This window comes from Acipenser ruthenus, chromosome 2 (assembly GCF_902713425.1).
Source record: "Acipenser ruthenus chromosome 2, fAciRut3.2 maternal haplotype, whole genome shotgun sequence".
NCBI classification, from domain to species: Eukaryota; Metazoa; Chordata; class Actinopteri; order Acipenseriformes; family Acipenseridae; genus Acipenser; species Acipenser ruthenus.
This window is the reverse complement of record NC_081190.1, coordinates 98,259,461-98,279,074: the sequence shown is the minus strand read 5'-3', so window position 1 is coordinate 98,279,074 and position 19,614 is coordinate 98,259,461. Positions and strand designations below refer to the sequence as shown.

Below are 19,614 nucleotides of genomic sequence, written 5' to 3'. Positions count from 1 at the left end.
CACAACTGAACCTCAATATGAAATGAACATATGGGGGGGGGAGGAAGCTGAGCTTCCAACAATACAGCCCCTTTCAGCCTAGCTGCTGCAATGACGGAGCTATAGACTCAAAATGAAACCTAAGCTGTGAACTCTGTCACATGATGAGAGGCTTAACTTCAGGCAGTCGTAGTTCCGGCTAGGAGAACCGCATACACACTCTGACATCGATTACAAACACTAATACATGAGTGCTACAAAAAGTACTACTACCAATTAGAAAATGATTGAGTGCGAACAGCCAATCAGCTTCCAAATATAGTGGGCTTCTATTTTGCATAGATGCCCGCTTGAACGTTGAAGTGCTTAACTGAATTAAATTTTAAATCAATCTGCGCATAAATACCGTCTTTTTCCCTTAACATTCTAATCTACAACTCAACTGATAACATAAGTAGCTATTTAAACATTGATACCATGATGTCAATTTTGACTTATTCAGAAAAATATCAATACTGGAGTGGGTAAAATTGCCATCCTCACCGACTATAAACAATCCAGCTGCTGAACATCGGCAAAGACAAAACAGTACTAAAACAAATAAAGAAAGACATATCAATGTACAGGAACATGAGCTTCAAAACTTGGAACTGCAAAAAAATGAACTAAGAACAAGACAACAAGCTAAATGGTCAGTATGACTGTATAAGAACAACTACTGATCAGTTACTTTCTAGAGACAAGGGAAATCATGTCTGTGACAGGACACCGTAATGAAGGCTCAATTCGCAGCTACTGGACAGCAAATCAACAGGAAAGACACGACTGGTCCACAATTCTGTCATCAGCTGGATACAAACAACACCCTGCCTCAAAACCAGCCAGTCAAACTGCCAACCCTGCTTCAGTTCTTTCTGCACCAGCCAGTCCACTCCCTGCCAGCTTGATTAACAAGTTGAGTATGACTCTATAATTAACAGGAAACCCTAGGGGAGTACCACCGTCTTGTGCAAGAGCTGAAATTGGACAAGAGTAGTTTATTTATTTATTTATTTTTTTTAATTATAAATTTAGTCGTTGCCAATTATTTTTTTATTATTTTCTCCCAATTTGGAATGGCCAATTATTTTTAGACTCAGCTCACCGCTACCACCCCAACGCTGACTCGGGAGGGCGAAAATGAACACACGCTGTCCTCCGAAGCGTGTGCCGTCAGCCGACCGCCTTTTTATACACTGCGGACTCACTGTGCAGCCGCCTCAGAGCTACAGCGTCTGAGGACAATGCAGCCCTGGGCAGCTTACAGGCAAGCCCGCAGGCGCCCGGCCAGACCACAGGGGTCGCTCCCTCCCCCTGGGCGACACTCGGCCAATTGAGCGCTGCTCCCTGGGAGCTCCCGTCCTCGGTCGGCAAAGGAATAGCCTGGACTCGAACTCGCGACGTCCAGACTATAGAGCACCTTTACTGGATGTGCCACTCGGGAACCAAGAGTAGGTTTTTAACTTACTTTAGAATGTCCAAATTTCAGTTTGCAAACCGTGGGACCAGCCATCTCCAAGAAAGATACTTGGCTCCGGAAACCCATAGACCCTGAAGAACGGATGTGCCTGAGGTATACCGTATTCTTTTTTAAAATGATCCGTTACAGGAAGTTATTTTTTTTAATTGAGCTTGTGTCGTAAAACTATAGCCTATAAACTTATTGAGAATCGCTTTGTGTAGATCGTTACATATATATGTACATGTGTGTGTGCGTGTGGAGCGGAGGGATAAAGATCTACACAAACATGTGGGTATGTGTAAGCATATCCTACAAATTATGTTGTATTTATTTAAGGAGTTATGAAATTCAAGAATTCATCATATCACACACACATATATACATATATCAGTGTTTCCCCTAAAAAATCACATAGGCCCGGGGTGCAGCTGTCTTCTTTGCAGCTTATTTTTCATGGCTTGGAGAAAAAAACAGCCATGGCCTTCTGATAATCATACTCAGAAACTGGAAGTCAGTAAAACTCCAGGCTGTGTTTCAAACAAACAAACAAACAAACAAATCACATTTTTGATATTTAACAAAGTTTGATTTGCTTTACATCGACACTTCAACACACAAATCTTAATTCATGCAAGCAAACTGAAAACTGATGATTGGAGGAAGTGTCAAAATAAGTGAAAATACTCTCCCATATGTATTTATTTTTTAAAGGTTGCAAACATACAATGGTCAGGGTTGTACAGCCAGGGGCTGTACCTGGGGTCCTTTACCCATTCCAGGGCTCTACGTTTAGATTTTTAACTACTGACCCCTTGGGCCACTGAGCTGGTGTTTTTACTGGCCCAGATGCAATTATCTGGCCCAATATATTTATATATTGGGCCATGGTTTTTATTTTCAGTATGTTTCTAACTGTGTATGGTGACCAGAAAGCCCACATCTCAAAAGAAAGTGGCTAAACGAAGCCTTTCAATATATGTTACTTCAGCCATTTAACATGCACACATTTGTGTGCTTGTTGGAAAATGAAAATACTGTATTCTAGTTAGGGATGGGTCAGTGGAGTCAAATACACGATTACACGAAAATAAAAAAAATAAAAAAAACTATTTGTTTATTTATTTAGCAGACGCCTTTATCCAAGGCGACTTACAGAGACTAGGGTGTGTGAACTATGCATCAGCTGCAGAGTCACTTACAGTTACGTCTCACCCGAAAGACGGAGCACAAGGAGGTTAAGTGACTTGCTCAGGGTCACACAATGAGTCAGTGGCTGAGGTGGGATTTGAACCGGGGGACCTCCTGGTTACAAGCCCTTTTTCTTTAACCACTGGACCACACAGCTTCCTATATTCGAACAGCATATTACATATTCGAGTACACAAAAAAACACATTAGCTACTAGTAGAAGCAAACACGTCTTATTTTTTTAATGCTGACGCTTAACATGTGTTATGTCAGTCTTAAACCCGTTGTTATTTACATATTAAACACAAGAACCCTAATTAATTATGCAATGCTTGTAATAGCAACATTCTACAGTAATCATATTCTGTTTGAAAATGTTGCCAATTTTATTGCCTTGTTTTTAGCTGATAACAGATCCTTGAATGAGTTCCTCTGTAATGACTGTACACAGCAGCTTCTGCAGCTGTTGCTAGCCAGTCGTGAAACAGCTTCCGAGAGCATGGCACCGGCGAACTTTGAATGTGTGAACTGAAATAAAATAATGTATATAGCAAGTGCTAAAAGAAGTAATCCAAACTTGGGTAACACTGAAATTAGAAAGGTAATTTAACGTTATGATGAATATAAAGACAGACTGAATGTTAAGCAGAACAACGCAGTGACTAATAAGAAAAGGCAAGATACTTGGAGTTGGAAAGTTGGACTGCAGTTCAATGGAAAACATCTAGTGTTGACTTTCTGTGAATGGATGGAGTAACGTCAACATTTGCACTGACCATTAAAAGTACAACCAGGTATCCTTGTTTTGAATTATTTACAGGTTATTGAATAAACAAAGTAACTTGACTTAGATTCACCAGATGTCAGTACTTGATGGCTAGTTGTAATTAGTAATGTTAAACTATTGTAATGTTGGAATGTATTTTCTGTTTTGGCCAGGTTACTATATTTACACTATTAAGATTATTTTATAAATATCTGTTATTATTAAACAGACGTAGAATATTTAGGTTGCTATATGATAAGTGTTATTTTATTCTGAATATATTACAGCAAAAATTATTATTTGGTGGTTTGCGCAATATTATGTTGCTGTTGCTTTAATTGGAAGAGTTACGCGCCGTGACGTTGGTGCTCATTGAGTTCTGTATTTTAATTCAGTAAACAAAAGGAAAAACTTGTGCCTAAGGAACTAGGGTATTAAATGAAGAAATCTCGTCTTGAACATTGTTTGTACACTTTGTGAACCCAGCTAAACTTTACCGGCCTTCACTATTATGCTGTCTGCTTGTACACACACATTTGCCTTTTATTCTTGGGAGCGTAAGGGACCAGAGTTCGGGTAATCTAATACACAAAAATGTTGCACCCTGTGTATTCAAATAGGAAACTATTCAAAATTTCCATCCCTAATCCTAATAAAACACTATTAAAACAATATTCATAATACAAAATAATACCAATCCTTCTCAGAGCGTTGTTGCTTGTGTAGCCTCTCCCAAGTCGGCACCAATATTGCTGAGTGATACCAACGAGTCCTGGAAAGATTCTGAATGGCATTTTTGTCCTGCACACATCGGATCCCAAATCAAAAGGTTAGACAATTCAATCGCGTATCTGGGTATCCATCGAGACATCTTACTATGAGACTGGATATGATGGAAACGAAATGTTGAATTCACAAAAAATAATGCTGCTGTTTTATCTGCAAGTCTGGGAAACTGACGCCAAACAAAGCAGAACGTTACTTTTGTTTTCACTGTCATAATGAAGCCAGAGGAAGCGTTCACTCTAAACGTTCGTCTTCATTTTTTTCCCCATAATTACTTTCTTTATGATTTATTGATTTCAGTGCTTTCCTTTTGGCTTATTGGTTGCTTAGTTATAGAAAACCCGATTTGTAAAAGATTTGCCATGTCACAGGAACGATTACCAACACAGCACTTCGGTATGTAGTCTCAGATTCTGACTGTACAACAAATATGACGTGCGGCGGGAGTTAGGATTAGTTCGTAGTTATGTTTTTGAAAAATGGTTTGTAAATTAAATTCAGCTTTTCGGCACACTGGCCCATTTTCCTGGATTCATGAAACGGAAGCCATGTGCACGATATATACACATTATACTAGTTAAATGTAACCGGCCCTGAATGCGAAGGGTATGAAAGCAAGACCAGCATTAATTACTTTCAGACCGTCGGGCCTAATTCCGATTTAATGTCATGCAATAATTTCAAATCATTTGAATTTTTCGAATCATTAAAATTGAATCATTAATCTCAGTGTATGATGTAGCTGCAACATTTCCCCAATTATTAGTAACTTAGCTAGCTAGCTACCTATTGGTGATCATAGTAATAACATGATCCAACCAACATTTTACACGAATTCGCTCACGATATTCATGTCATCATTAAAGTTACACTGTAGATGATGCAAACATTAAAATATTAATAAGCAATGATATTTTGTATGATATTTATGATATTTTGTAATATAATTGCTTGATCTGGAATCAAACTAATTTAGGCTACTTGCGATAGCTATGTATACATTGTTTTAAAATGTAACTGTTGGCGAGAGAAAAAAATCATTATGAAACTTACGAGTGCCTGTAAATGATAAATCCGCTTCCTGCGCTGTGTATCATTTCTCACCCAGTCATATTTCGATGCGGTAATTGGCCACTTATTTCATTGGCCTTAATTTCACAGCCAATCATGTTTCAGTACAACCATTGGGTTATTCACATGATGTAAACACCAAATACGTCACGTTGCGTAGGGGGTGGGGAGGTGAGGCAGCGCAGCAGCCTTGCAGAGCCTGTTCCGCTAAAATAAACCTGAAAACTAACGTCACATGCGCAATTATGATTTTTTTTTCCCCCCAATTTTGTAGGCCCAGCAGCTGCCTTTTTTGACCCGGCGGGGTGCCGGGCCTGTAGAATGGTAGGGGAACCACTGTATATGTATGCAATAAGGCCCGACAGGCTGTCCGCATACGTCGAACATACGGATGCCTCGGGGCGTTGCGAGGCAAAAAATTGCTGAAATAAGTAATTGTATATATTATTTCTTGTAACTTTTTCCTCAGCCACAAAAGCAAAACTTTTGCTACAAAAGATTTTTCTATAATTCTTTGTTTTGGAGAAATTTCTAGAAATTATAAAATTTCCATTGGGGAATGTAAACTTTTGACTACAGCTGTATATACACACAAACAAACGCAATCATTTGGATACATCCCGAATTATTATTTTTTTTTATTTCTCACAGATACCTTGTTACCGACGACTCCTTCACAACCACTATAAATCAGACGTTCCACGATCTTACCTGCGATATCTGGCACACAAACGGGCACGAAGAGGGTTGCGAAAAACTTTGCATTTGACGTTTAAATCTTTTACATCCTTACCAGATGTAAAAAACGTGATCACAACACCCCCCATCTTGCCCAGCTGCACTGGCTACCTGTAAAGTTCAGGATTATTTTCAAAACTCTCCTGCTTTCCTACATTGCCCTTCATCACACAGGTCCCGAGTACCTCCTCAAATTGCTGACCCGCTATGTCCCTGCCCGCAAGCTGAGGTCCTCTGACTGGCCTGCTTGTTATCCCCAAGCAAAAGTGCACCACTCTTGGAAAACGCTCATTTAGCTTCATGGCTCCAATTCTTTGGAACTCTCTCCCAGTTTTGGTGTGATGCTCCCACTGTCGCTCGCTTCAAATCAACTCTCAAGACCCACCTGTTTGCTCTTGCTTTCCATGCTCTAAGCCTCACATCTGCTATTAGCTGCTGTGTTGCTGCTACTATTTCATGTATTATGCACTTTTCACTATTTAATGTATTTTTTTTTTTTTTTTTTTAAACAGTATAGCATGTATTATGCATTTCTCTATATTTAAAATATTATGGATTTTCTTGTTGTTATTGCATTTTGTAAAGCACTTTGTGATGGTGGTCTACTATGAAAGGCACTATATAAAATAAAGATTGATTGATTTAAGTCTGAACACAAAAATCACAACGAAACGTCGGGTGTAAAAAAAGGGTGATAAAACCCTTTAGCGGGAACGCTGTCCACCACCCATAAATACATTCTCACCATGTAGGAGTTGCACAGATCCTCTCTTGCATGCACCCTGGAACTCTTACTCCACCACCTCTTATTTATGCATCAACCACCACAAAAGGAGGAAAGCCCCAGAATGTGGTCAACTTGAACGACTCATGTCTAGAATGTCTAGTTATTTTGCTTGTAAAATGTTGTATATGGAAAAGTTGAAATCTCATTTTAAAATTATTTCTCTGCACTAGCTTGCCATTACTTTTTTCCAAAACATGAAAAGGGAAAGAGCAATTTTAGATCTGGTGTTCACAAACAACCATGACATGCTACGTAATATAGCAGTAGAACCACTTGGGTCAAGTGATCATAACATGGTTTACTTCCAGGCAAAAGGCTGCATAAACCAACGTGTATAATTTCAGAAAGGCTAACTTTGAAGAGATGAGATAGAAACAGAGGAATTGGCCAACTGGCCAGTTAAATTGGAGGATATGACAGTTGAAGTTCAATGGACCAGATTTAAAGTCATAATGCAAGACAAGTATATACCACAATGAAAAATAGCAGGATTTAACAAGCAGTCACCAAGATGGTTAAACAGGACAATAAATTAAATAAAATAAAATAAAATAAATGCTGCATATGACTTGCAGGAAAGATGGAAGAGGAAAAATATGATACAAATAACAACATGCCGCCCATTTGCGCACACACAGGTCTTGAAGATTTCAGCATCAGTGAAGTAGAGGTATTAAATAAGCTTCAGGAGCTAAAGAATAACAATTCACTGGGCCCAGATATGATTTATCCAAGGGTGCTTAAGGAAACCACTGGCTATCATCATGAATAGTTCTATAGAAACAGGTAAGGTCCCCGAAGACTGGAAGCTTGCAAATGTTGTGCCATTATTTAAAAAGGGGGATTAGACAGACCCAGGTAATTATAGACCTATTAGTTTAACTTCTATAACATGCAAAATGATGGAAGCAGTATTAAGAAGTAAGCCTGGAGACCATGTATACCTCACTATTATAGGGGATAGCCTGCATGGCTTAAGTTTTTTGAGGATGTTACAGCTAACGTAGATGATGGCAACGCTTATGATACAAATGTATCTTGATTTTCAAATAGTCTTTGACAAAGTCCCACATGAAAGACTTAAAAAGTAAATAAAAAATCAGTATGAATATGGGAGAGGACATGCAATTGGATACCGTTTAAAAAACAGAACGCAGAGTAATTGAGTGGTGAGTTATCTTGCTCTTATCTGCCCCCTATTTTACTGCATTTAATCCTGTACTTCAGAATACTGTAATCTGCCAAGTGTTTAACCTGTAGTACTTTGTATTTAATCATATCCTGATGTAACTATCACTATTTAATCATATCCTGATGTAACTATCACTATTATCTGCTATATTATTGAATTGTGGTTTGTCACACTTGTACTTTGCTTGAACAAAAGTTATTGTATTTCTTGCTCTTATTGTATTACTTGTATTGTAACACTTGAAATGTATTTGCTTACGATTGTAAGTCGCCCTGGATAAGGGCGTCTGCTAAGAAATAAATAATAATAATAATAATAATAATAATAATAATAATAATAATAATAATTGTGAGTGGTGTAAAATCAGATGGGAGGGGTTGTACTTAATGGGTTCCCTTACTGTTCCTCATTTATATTAATGACTTGGACCAAGAGTCACATTGCAAGATAGTTACATTTGCAGAGGATACCAAACTTGGGGAAGTACTGGACTTTGAATCTGCAGCCCTGCTAATTCAAAAAGGATTTAGACCTTCTCTGTAACTGGACAAACTTGTTGCAAAATAATTTTAATGTTAAGAAATGTAAAGTATTGTAAAGTATTGCATACTGGGCGTAACAATGCACGTTATAAGTATCTAGGCTGATCCCAGGACTTAATGACATGAGCTATGAGGACAGGTTAAAATAATGAAATCTTGTCAGCTTTGAAAAAAAAGGGGCCTTGAAGTCTAAAGTTTAAATAATAAAGGCTATAGATAAAAAGTGAACACAAGGCACTACTTAAAAGTGAGTTATAGTAGGGGGAAATTGTGATTTAACAAGGGACGAGCCTTGATAGGACAAATGGCCTTTTCTCGTTCTCAAACTTATGTTCTATTTATTAAACATCTACCAAGAGAAAATAAGAAGCTTTAAAAAGAAGAAACTCTACTCAAACATCTTCTCAAGACTAGCCAATCCTACATATATAGTGGAATGGAGACAATAAACTCTTTAAAATAGCTTTCTGCAAAAACTTAACTAATAAATTGGGGGGGGGGGGGGGGGAGATCATGCACACATCAAATTTACACTCACTACAGATAACAATGGTATTGTTCAAGGATTTTTCATTTAACTGCAAGATGAGCAAGCAGGAAAATTCATTCAGAAGCTAAATGCGAGATACCAGTACTCAGCTGCAGCCTCTAGGCAAATTGTGTAAAAGCTCAAAAGTATTTCTCAGACACGGCTTAATTAGACTGTCAAAGCATTGGCCTGGGACAGCTGAATTTGAGGCTAGGAAGTTCAGAGAGGCCCTCACAATGAAAACAGTACATTTGAAAACGTAGTATTTAACCTCAGCTAGATCAGTTACCAGCTGTTAAAATTCCTAAATGGAGACCAGAGCACAAGATGAATGTCTGCCTACCAGAAACTATTTATAAAATGGCCTCCCTAAGCAGTTCTGGCCAGTCTTATGAACTGCAGCGCTAAACTGAATGTTTTGTTTGCTAATTATAGAGTAAATTGTTGGTTAGTTTACTAAAAGTTTTCAGGTATGTCATATTTTCTGCTTCTGTTTTTGGTGGTCATAAAAATACGATACAACACAACATTTTGGACTCAGTTGAAATGATGGGTAGGCAGGGGGTCACAGCAAACCAACCTATTAAAAAAGGCTTCAAAAAACATTTCTGGGGCCAACAGGGAAATGTAATCTTTGAATTTCAAGGTGTCCACAACAGTCAACTGCCACCATCACAACGGACAACTTGTGAGGCCATTTTCTGAGAGAAAGCAAGGAATTAGTGAGCAAGGCATGGAAGTTGAGCCACAAACACACAGCGTTGAAAGAGAACTCTTATTTTGTTTATAAACAGCACTTGAGGTGTAACAAAAACTAGCGCCATGATGGTATAATGCGTATCACGATCCATCTGTACCATAAACAAATGCTACTTTGTACAGTATAAAGGAGGAGCACGCTACCACCAACAATAAGTTTTTCAAAACCTTAAGGTGGGCTACAAGTCACCATGTTGTGAATTTGGTGTTGTATCACAACAATATATCTATAATGATGTTTCACCTATGCCCTTAACTTCAGTATAGATTAGTTTTAGGGATTTTAAAACAGTGCAGTATATGAAGCAGGTGAATCCCACTGGGAAGTGCTACACATATATACACACATTATATATATATATATATATATACACACACACACACACACACAATTTAGAACAATTTGTAGATTTTATTTTTCACTTTGACATTATGGACTTTTTTGTGTTGATCAGTGGCAAAAACTCCTAATTAAATCCATTTTGATTCCATGTTGTAACATAATAAAATGTGGAAAAGTCCAAGGGGGGTGAATACTTTTGAGAGCCACTGTGTGTGTGTGTGTGTGTGTGTGTGTGTGTGTGTGTATATATATATATATATATATATATATATATATATATATACACATTAAGGAGATTGCATTAGTTCTATTTCCTGTCTTCTGGATTTAAATCAGAGCCATGGTCTACAAAAGGCATTCACCCCTCCCTTATTTGTTTGGCAAGTTACTGACTGTACCATTATAAATGTACTGGACATGTGGGAGATTTAATGAAAGAAATCAGGAGAATTTGTTTGTTTTTGTCCACAGGGAATGAATACAGTTTTCTGTGGATTTTAAATTTAGGGGGTGATCTAAAACAAGCAGACCCAGAGGCAGATGACAATCACTGTAATCTAAATGCAACGTGATCTCTTCTCTAGAGCAGGGCAGCAAATAACAGGCCTCAAGCCACATGAAGTGTCCAATCCACAATTACAAACAGCAGCCCCTACTACTGATCTACAGTAAATGTGTACCGAGTGGGTGCGTGTTGAGGGTGTGCGAGTGGGTATTTTCAGAATTCCATTCTCACTGAATTGTGTCAAGTTTGCTAGCCATGCACAAATACTTTATGAATGACTAAAAAAATAATTAGCAAAAAGGCTAGAGAAACTGGGGGAGGAAACTTTCTTCACTTTTGAATAGCATTAGACCACTAAAAGCACAACAGACTAAAATGAGTAAATAGGAAAACAGGTTAATGTCTAAATACACCCGTTATAAAAAATATCAAAAGCACAAATTATAATATATACACACACACAGTAGGGGGACATAGGCCCAGAGATGTGTGAAATCCACGGATAAATGAGGTGTCATTGCGTGCGACTAGAATGCATGAATAAAATACAGAAACTAGTAATGTAAACCAAATTAGCGTTTACTGGAGATGTATGCAATACAACATATTACAAGACAGAAGAATGTTTTAAAATGGGTTTACTTTGACAGTGATACTCCTAGCAAAATATTTTCAAAATGCGAATTTTCCTGTAAATTAAGTCATGTAGCTAGCAGCTAGAAATATCACAAGGTATTATCACTAATTTATTCCATGCCTTAATATTAAATAATGGTAGCCAAGTGTTGCTAGTTTTCTGGGATTTCAAACAAATACAATTCTATTTTTTATTTTTATTTTTAACTTTAAAACTTAGTAAACAAGCCTGCTGTGTAATTTAAACTTGTCTTACATTTCAACAAAATACGTACCAACAGAACAGTGTTTTTCGTAACAGCTTTTTTTAAACAATTCACTGCAAAAAGTCGTTCTTTTGAACCTCGAGAAAGTCCATCATAGTCTCTTGTTTCAGTGAGGCAAAATGTTTGCTGGGCTTCACTAAGTAACTGCCTCAGGAGAACTAATTTTACAGAATCCTTTTGCTGGGGGGTCCCCGAAAGGCTCACCTGGTAAAAGCACTGCTGCACGTTGTGCAGGGCGAGTGAATAAACCAGAGATTGCAAGTTTGAATCCTGGTTGTGCGAGGCAGCCGGTCCTCGCTGGGGACCGGGGGGGCACCACATTGGCTTTGGAGCTTGTGGGGTTGGGGGGTTGAGATCTGGCTTAGACCGTTTCTCCTCACCAGGCGCCAAATGATCTTGGAGGCGGAGATTTGCTGGGCTGGTCTTTGTCCTCCAGAGGCTGGTAGCCTGCAGACATCCGCTCGAGTTCCTGGGTGTAAAAATATGGCGACTGGCCTGTGGGATCGGAGGACGCCCACTGAGCCTCGGGTCCCTGAGCTGTGTGGGGAATCGCCGCAGTGAAGGAGAAAAATAATAATAACAATTGGGCATTCCAAATTGGAGGTAAACATAATTGGAGATTCTAAAATAAAAAAAATAAAAAATAACATCCTTCTGCTGTTCATACCAAGACATGAATCCTCGTATCTGTAGTGCTGCTGTTTTGGTGTTGACTCCACAGGTTAGACAGATATGGAAGGCCGTCCTGGTCAAAAATGTGTTTAGTACACATTTTAAATACTGAGTACACGTATTGATTTGGACCAATCGGACTACATAAAATACTATGTGTTCTCAATAAATGTAAATGAGCTACACATTTTCTATGTAGGGGCTGGTTATTTTACAGTCATGCAACATAATTACAAGTGTAGCCAATCACCTTTGGGATAAAATTTAATTTGAGACATTATTATTATTATTTTAATTTAGCAGACGCTTTTATCCAAAGCGACTTACAGAAATTAAATATTACAGGCAATATTACAGATTGCAAAATATTACAGGCAATAAAAATGCAAAACAAACACATATACAATATAAACAAAATAAATATAAATAAAAGGAAAATACAAAAACATATATATATAAATAGGAATTTACAAATAAAGGCTGAATACGTGGGTTTTGAGAAGAGGAGGGAAAGCAGTAAGACAACAGTCTTGAGGAGAACCGGTAGCTGCTTCCACAAAATACATGAAATAGAATAAGGAAAATTGCAAATTATGCCACCGAGAGATTTTCTTCTATGGTGCAAATATAGATTTGCCTAGTGCCGCCGACTTCTTGAGACACACAACATTGACCGTGACACGGTTCAGTTTGTATTAAGTACAATTATTTTTTAGTTTTCCAATTATATTTCAGTTTTACACTATAATAGAGTTACCATAGCTAATATTAGATTCAATGTTATATCTTTCAACACTTGTTTAAAATGACATATTAGTTACAGTGGGGTCAACACTGAATTAAAGTGATTTCTAAGGCTCTGAAACCGCTGGCTGATGCTCGTCTCGGAGGTTCTGGGCCTGTCCATCTTTAACTACACTTTACCCAATGCCAAGTCCAAATGGCAGATGTAAAAGTCTTTTCACACTGAGCGCGTCGCGTCAAAGCGTCAGAGTATTTTGACACCGTCAAGTTGCTTTCACACCAAAGGCGTTCAAATAATTAGAACGCAAGAAACGGCAAACCTATGATGCACAAGAAGTCGAGATGTATTATTATTAAATAATACTTTTCAATTACTACTCATTCATGTGTATGACGGAGCACTGTCCCTTAAAATAAAAACCCAAACAGCCATAGTTAAAACAAATAAATAAGAGCACAGCGCAAATAAGAAAAAATATTGATTATTGTTATTATTATTATTTATTATTATTAATAATAATAATAATAATAATAATAATAATAATAATAATAATAATAATAATAATAATAATAATAATAATAATAACCTTACTGCTGATGGTTTACATTTCTCTACCTTTTCATTTCCAAATGCTGCTCCAAAAACTGCATTTGCAGCATGTTATTTCCATGGTTTATTTATTACTGTCTGCCCACTCTGATTTTTGCTCCTTTTTTCCTTTAAGAAAACTGGTCCCGCAAGCTCTTCCATCGATTTTGAACTACGGAGTCACAAAACGTGCAAAATAAGTAAAACAAGCAACAGTATAGTACTTTACTTGTGGTTCGCTAAAGCACTTTAACCAGAACAGAACCATTAATGTGTGGCATATTTTTAATATGTAGGCTACAGTTGAAGTTCTTAATCTTAAACTAAACTTTATACAACTATTCAGTTTAAAGATAGTTTTTTTTTAAACACAGGTCTCTATACTCATGCTGTTCTCCACAAATAAGTAAAGTAGTAAGCATTTTGATGACTGAACATTTATGTATTTACTGTCTGTCCTAAAATTAAATAATGTAAAATATACATAAACAAAGATTATATACATTATATTTATACATCTATTCATTTACAGTAATTCAGATGGAGGTATTTTTTTTTTAACACGTTGGGTCTTGTGTTGCTGTTAACCCTCGAAACAGTTTTCTTGTTTTCTTTACTGTAGCTCTATTTGTTTCCATTCTCTAAGGAAACTTTTCATTTCGGCAATATCTACTGTTTTATATCGCTCATTAGGCCGATCTCTGTTTGTGTTAATTTAATACAGTAGGGCAGCGGTTCCCAAACTGTGGGTGGCGACCCCAAATGAGGTCGTCAGATCAGAGGATGGGGTCGCGAGAGGCCACCTCGGCATATCGTCATTTTCTTTTTTATTATTATTATTATTATTTTGTATGTTGTCTGCTCCACACTGCTAACATACTGTGCACTACATAGCTGCAGCGACAGTGTATTATATCTATGGCTGCAGCCGGCGCAGTGTGACAACCTACCTTGGAATTGATACCACTGATCTCCACCAATCATATAATTGTATGATCTCCGCCCCCTTACGCTCTCGTCTCCGACGCACAACACGCAAAAGTGTCTCGCACTTTGTACAATGCTCGTAAATTTATGAGTGAGAAGTTTAAAATCGAATTGAAAATTACTTAAAACATGGATGACAAAAATGTGGACGAAAATATGACGAGGCTTTTGAGTATGGCTTCACCAGTATTTTGGTTAAAAATGAAGAAAAGCCACAATGCCCAATATGCCCCAAGGTATTATCAAGCGAAAGCATGAAGCCAAATAAATTAAAACGACGCTTGGAAACCCTTCACAAGGAACATGTGGGGAAATCAGTGTCATTTTTCAAGCGCCAAAAAGAAGAACTTTCACGTCAACAAGTGACATTCAAGAGGGCCTTGTCCGTCCCTGATCGAGCTCAAAGGGCATCATTTGAAGTAAGCTACCGCATTGCACAGGCTAAGAAGCCTCACATAATTGGGGAGACTTTAGTCGTGCCTGCTGCAGTTGATATGGTGAGGATAATGTGTGGGGAAGCTGAAGCAAACAAGCTCAAAGCCATACCACTCTCCAATAACACCGTTAAGCGAAGGATTGAGGCGATAGCAGCAAACCAAGAAAACATGCTGGTGGAACGTCTGATAAACACTGATGCGTATGCACTTCAGACTGATATGAGCACAGAGGGGCGCGACGCACATTTCTTGTGTTTTGTGCGGTACATTTGGGAGGGTACAATTCTGGAAGACATTCTTTTCTGTCTCCCTCTGCCCGGACTAGAGACTGCACAAGAAATATTCAACGTGCTACATGGCTACCTAAAGGACAACTATATTCTGTTTGATCGCATGGTGGGTTTTTGCACAGATGGAGCACCGTCTGTGGCAGGCCATAGAGCAGGGCTGTGCGCCTTAGTTAAGAGAGTTGCTCCGTCTGCTGTATGGACTCACTGCATGATACAGAGAGCAACTGGCCACTAAAGACTTGAGCACAGAGCTTGGTGAAGTCCTGCAGCAGGTCACATGCATGGTGAACTACATCAAGTCTCACCCGCTTTGTGCTCGTCTATTTCCAAAGCTGTGTGAAGACATGGGATCCGATCATAACCTGTTGCTGTTTCACACCGAAGTCCGCTGGCTCTCGAGAGGAAGGATACTGGAACGATTTTTTAAACTGAAAGAAGAACTGCTTGCTTATGCGATCGTGTGCAAAAAAACAGAATTCTCAAATGTTCTCTCTGAACAAACGAAGATGTGCCTTCTTGCCTATGTAACAGACATATTTGGGAAACTGAACGAACTGAATACAGGTATGCAAGGAAAGAACACTAACAAATTTCAGCTGCAGTCAAACTATGAATCGTTCCCGCACCTTTGCAAGTTCCTGGCCGACAATGACAATGTCCAGCCTCCCACACAGGTGATTGCTGAGCATCTCAGCCGACTGAATGGACAGTTTGCCTTCTTTTTCCCCCCCGACTTAGATATGTCCAAGTATGATTGGCTGCAAAACCCCTTCCAATGCAACCCTGATACTGTGGATTTGCCAGCAGCTGAAATCGAACAGTTAATTGAAATTTCCTGCGATAAACAGCTGCAAGGAACATACGTGCAACTTACTCTCTCAGAGTTCTGGTTTAGTGTCAAGAATGAATATCCTGCGCTCTCAACATGGGCCATGACACTGTTAGTGCCATTTGCGACCACGTATTTGTGTGAAGCTGGATTCAGCGCACTTGTGTGCATCAAATCTCGGTATCGATCCACCTTGGATGTAACATCAGAAATCAGATGTGCGATCTCAACAACACCGCCGGATTTTGACAAGCTGTGTGACAACATTCAAGCCCACGCATCCCATTAGACTTGGTGAGTACATAGGTAACGTATTCATATGTTAGTTGTAATGTTATTTTGGTTGCTTTGCTGTTTTGTTACTGTCTGGGGTCGCGTATATTTAAGTCTCTTAAAAATCTAAAAAAGTCTAAAAAAGTTTGGGAACCCCTGCAGTAGGGGCTACCTGTTGATGTTTGTTGCCATGCCGACGAGGGCTGGAGTGTGATTGGTTAGAGAGACAAATTTACGCCCAACGCGCACAGAAAAACAGGACAAGGTCTATTTTTGACACCGTCGGGTTTACGCGACGGGTACAGTGTAAATGCCTCCACAGGGTGTATTCTAAAAAAATAATTTACGCCGGACTTTGACGCCTTGACGCGACGCGCTCTGTGTGAAAGGGCCTTAAAGTGACTTAATTGGATAATTTATTACACGTAGTATTTTATTGAAATTCATTGATTCACATTTCATTTTCAGTGATCCAATTGGCCAAATTAGCATGTGTAATAATTAGAATTACAACACGTACTAAAGTCAAATTAGAACATGTATTAAATATTTGAAACACATAAAAAATAACGCTTTTTTTTAACCTGGATAGCCTTCCATAGACTGATGCATTTGTATTTGTGTGTGTGTGTATGCACATGCACAGCAGGCATTGCGTCTACATTGGCAATTAAATAAAACTCGCCAGGGAGCCCCGGATAAGTTAAGTTGCGGATAAATGAGAATTTCAGGCAGGATGAAATGTTTTAATTTGTTTTCTAGTACTGTTGCAGTTTGTTATTACTAGTATTCGACGCCTTGTGCTGTAGCCAGAACTGACTGTAGTTAGATACTTGGAGATAAACTAATCTGTATCAAAAAAGCAACAGGGACCATTAACTATGGTGTTGTATTTAAATATAAATGCATTTTGTGCATTACAACCTTAGTTATCACTTGTTCGCCAACAAATTTGTAACAAACTACCACGTTTTCCTTCTCTCGATATAATTTGAAAATACAAACTCAACTGCAGCACACTGTCCAGATCCAATGTCTTAACACATTACGCCATTGTTAATCTGATTGACATTTTAGAATAAATTATATTACAGACTTGAATATTATGCCGATCGCTAAATGGCGTGAAAAGTGATACAAAAACATGCATGTTTATTTTATTTTGCCGTTGTATGTGTAATGTGCCAACACAATAAAATACAAAATTAATAGTTTCGTAATCGTTTGTGTTTTTCCCTTTTCCACAACGAAAATACACATTTCCTAAAAACAGCAAGCAAAAAAATACAAAATGTGTGTGTGTGTGTGTGTGTATATATATATATATATATATATATATATATATATATATATTCCCCTAGTCAGTACCACAATAAACTATTCCATATTATTTAATTACTCCAGCATGATTCGACTACTACTTGACGGAATTTACTGGAATTGCAGTTCTAAAATGTGTTTTTTTTCCCTGTTATTTCACCAAGGCTAAGTTTGACTTTGAAATATTACTGTAGCTGTCTCAGTGCTGTAAACAGACTGCACTTTGTTGGTTGAGTTTAGACTACATCTGCTGTTCAAGTAGTACCATCCATTCATTCATTGATTGCATCTCAAAAATGGCCTCCCTATTCAATACACAGCAAAGTACGTATCCTCCAATAATTCACAGAATTTGATTTTAACTCAAACAACTTTCACATCCTCGTCAAGACGAAAGTCTATTTTAGTGTTAAAAGTGATTTCTCCCAAATTGATTTCGCAACTTGCATGTTAAATGTTAAGAATTACTTTGGAGCGTGTAAACGCTCTCAATATGCTCCCTGATCGCTGAGTGACGTGCATATTTGCTTAGAACAGGATTATAAAAATGTTTAGAAAAATAAAAGCATGCACTAATTATATATATATATATATAATATAAATATATATAATCTGTATAGCATGTCGTACATTTGAACATTACGTGTAGTTTTGCAAACACATGTTTATATTGAACTAAACTTTATCAAATCCCCAAATGTAATTCCCTGTTTATACGCTAATTTAATGTTACCATATGAAGTAGCTTGTTTCCTTTGTACCGCTCGAAAAACATTATCCAACAGATTCAACACACAGCAGTTTACTTCAGTGTGTATATATTAATCATCCAAGATTACTACAATGTTTATTTTATTTGATAGCGCAGGGGAGCGGGGTGGCACCCCATAACATGGGACAGAATAAGGAGCGATTCAAACCTTTATGGAAAGCATTTATTTTAATGAATAATTTCGTGTTTTTAGGCCCTGGTACAAAAATAATACGACCTGATTCTGAATGCACTTTAAATTTAACATCGTTACGTATACAGATCACAAAACTAGGCTTAATAATTTCGACAGGCAACAAATGCAACATCTCCAGAGTATGTCTAACTACCGTTTGCAAGCATTTGTCGGTTTATAACTTGTATAGCTATTTGATTGAAAATGCACGTCCAGGCAGTATTGCTGCTAATCATACTACGACTAGTACTAGCCAGGCTCCAGAGCACTGCAACCCCACTTGCCCTAATTTTAGTTTAAATAATAAACTATTTTAAAAGCTTATGTAACCCACACACACTAAAGCATTGCATCTGCATGAAACGTGATTGGAAAAGTTGAAAAAATCTGAAATAATAACCTGTTTGCAGCATCTTCCGAGCCGTGAGTTTTTGCAACTCTATTCAATGGTTGCAGGAACTCTAATCCCAATCAGCGCGAAAAATACTCACTCACGATTGGTTGGCAGACCTGGTCTCCAAGTTAACCGGCCTTTTAAAAAAAAACTTTTCTGTGCCGAGGCTTAATAAAACATTCCTGGCGCTGGAAAGAACAACTATCAACAACGCGTCGCTTACCGTGAGTTTTTACTGTGGTTTGTTTTTTCCTCTTAAATCCAACATTCATTGCAATTCAAATTGCAACAAGCGAGGCGATTTATCCGTGTAAATGAGGAAAGGCATCCTCCTTACTGTGACGTCACTAGGCAAACTGCATGCAGGGCGCGCACCCCAGCTAAAGAGGGAGAAGGGAGTAGGAGCGCCGTCCGCTCAGTGACAGCTTGACGTTTCGCTTGGCAGTGCCATGGAACAGCGAGTATACTGTCCTCTTCTTGTATATTTTGTGTCGTTATATCACAAACTAGCATTGCACATGCTTACTAGATAGATATATAAAAA

At 38.1% G+C, this 19,614-nt stretch overlaps 1 protein-coding gene across 1 annotated transcript in view; it reads right to left on the bottom strand.

Moving 5' to 3' along the window:
- The window catches only part of LOC117408614 (histone-lysine N-methyltransferase NSD2-like), a 69,347-nt gene extending 50,138 nt beyond the window's left edge, over positions 1-19,209 (bottom strand). Inside the window, exon 1 of the mRNA XM_034013767.3 lies at positions 19,077-19,209. The gene's annotated coding sequence lies outside the window, so the exon portion shown is untranslated. The remainder of the gene's footprint in view (positions 1-19,076) is intronic.
- Between the last annotated feature and the right edge of the window lie 405 nt (positions 19,210-19,614).